Raw genomic sequence first — 2,447 nt, forward strand, 5'->3', positions numbered from 1 at the left:
ATCAGTCAACAATTTGCGCACCGATCGTGTATAGATTTTTCACATAATTAGATTGTGTTGATGTACAACAAGGTGTAACTCGTTATATCAAATCTGATATGGTAACTTGGAAAATATAGTGGTGTAATTTTTTTTTACACAATCTGTGTATATATGAAACTTACATTCTTAAATAAGAGTTTAATTTCTAAACATTCTTTTGGGTAAAAAAACATTTTCAAAATGAAGTCACTTATAAGGTATTTAGGAGTAAATTCTTATGATGAACATTACTAATTGGTAGCCTGATAAAAGATTAACTAACAAATTGCCACAAGAACTTTTTTTTGACACTATCGTGTATACAATTTAAATCTAAAAAATATACTCAAAAGTTCTTTTGAGAAGATTTTTGAAAAGTAATTAAAGCATGACAAAAGGTTGAAACATAATCACCTGCAGGGATATTGTAACCCTCTTGTCTTAATAGTCGAAAACGAAGTGAAACCTCATAAAGATCAGAATGACGATAGAAATGAGCGGTTTTAGTTTTCAGACATTGTTGCTCAAGAATCAATTGAATTTGGTGGTGGAAAAGGTGGTCGAGGCCAAGTTGCTGAATGACATCTATGATCACCAAAGCTTGTAATTGATTTTGTTCTTTGACGATGTCTAGATATTTCTCAACTTGCTCGACCTTCTTTGCATATTTTACATCCTGTCAAATAGAATGCCATGCAATCAAAAGAATAGTTAATTTTCAGGGCATTGATGATTAGAAGCAGATTTGGGATTTAAGCTCTATGATTTCAATCTTTAAGGTTTTAACTATTGACTTCATAGTATTTTAAAAATTATGGCTTCAGATATATTATTTGTTGTAATTTTAGTGAATTTTTACACATAGACCTATGCCCTTAGGCCTTAGTTGAAAGTAATGAGTTCAAATAAATTTGGAGCCGTAACATTGTATCCCCCTGTAGTGACTTTAATTAATTTGTACACTATCAAGTTTAATTGATCTACAATAGTGTGTACTTTTCATGCTAAATCGATACAATAATTTAAAAAAATAAAGTAATAGTCTACTAGAACCAGCCAAGTTGCACTGATATTATTGTAGTAACTTTTTACTCTGTGAGAGTATATAATTCAAACTGACTCGTAAAGAGAAATATACAATATTAATTTTCATAAACAACATCAGGGATACACAATTTTAAATTGATCTAATATACCTTCTCGTTAAGGACATTGTATTGCAGAGCTTTGTTTTATGGGAAATAAGTGATTCTATTTGTTGAGCTGTTGAAATAAAATAATCTCTGGCATTCCAATTTATAGGACGCTACAAGTATTAAAAAGAATTCTATTTAATCAATGTGTGGTCGACACTACCTGAACAGTGTGATGTCTAAGTTGAACGAGATGTACGTAGGTTTTTTTTGGCAGATTTTTCTGATGCATCTCAAAAGCAGTATTATTGAATCATTGATGTACTCTTCCAGAAATAATGCTATCTCGTACAGTTCATCTGTTCGTAGTATTTGTTTGTACGTAAAATGAACAACTCTGGCAGGGGCGGCTCAATTATGTGGCCTGAAGTTAAATATCAATAAGAGGCCTGAAATATATTTAACACAATTTTTTTGTTTTTAGATAGAACTTTTGTAACGTAGCTGTTGGAACCATCATGCACATTATGGGGACTATCATTGACTACCTTAGCTTGAATAGATATGTAGACGATAGATGGGTATCAAATTTGAAGGTTTGCAGTTTGGGAAAAATAACACATCTAAGGAGTACTTCAAATTATTTATTTTAAATTTTCATATTGTGCAAGATGGTTCCAAACATAATGTCCACATAATGTGCAAGATGGTTCCAACATAATGTGCAAGATGGTTCCAACATAATGTCCACGTGGAGATAAAAGTTTGTCACCAAAATCAATTCATACAATTGCTTTTTATGCAGAAGAGCTTCAGAATCTTGTTATATTCTGGTGATGGCCGACGGAAATTGTTGTATTTGCGGAGATGTCTTGAACATGGTGAGGGAGTGACTTGATGCAGAGGGTTAGGGCTTTTAGTTAAGTAAAATATTCTAGGAATTACAAAATAATATTATGGATAGAATAGTAAAATCTTGGTCAAACTAAGAGTGCTTATAAGCTAAAAAATAATAAGTTGGGGGAGACCTACTTATGACTTATGGCTTATTTTAGCATATAAGCACTTGACTTATAAGCACTTTTATTTTTACCAAACGTGGAGATAAGCTAAAAAATGTTTATAAATTAGTTTGACCAGCTTATAAACTTAGTCAAACACCCTCTAAGAATCCTCAGAAGAATAAATCAGCCTAAAGCCTTTAAATGAGAAAATAAATGCTTATTAAATAGAATTACATAGAATTAAATTTTAAATAACCTGATTGTATAAATATTTTTTGCACTATCATTG

Source organism: Lycium ferocissimum, chromosome 2 (genome assembly GCF_029784015.1).
Source record: "Lycium ferocissimum isolate CSIRO_LF1 chromosome 2, AGI_CSIRO_Lferr_CH_V1, whole genome shotgun sequence".
Lineage (NCBI taxonomy): Eukaryota > Viridiplantae > Streptophyta > Magnoliopsida > Solanales > Solanaceae > Lycium > Lycium ferocissimum.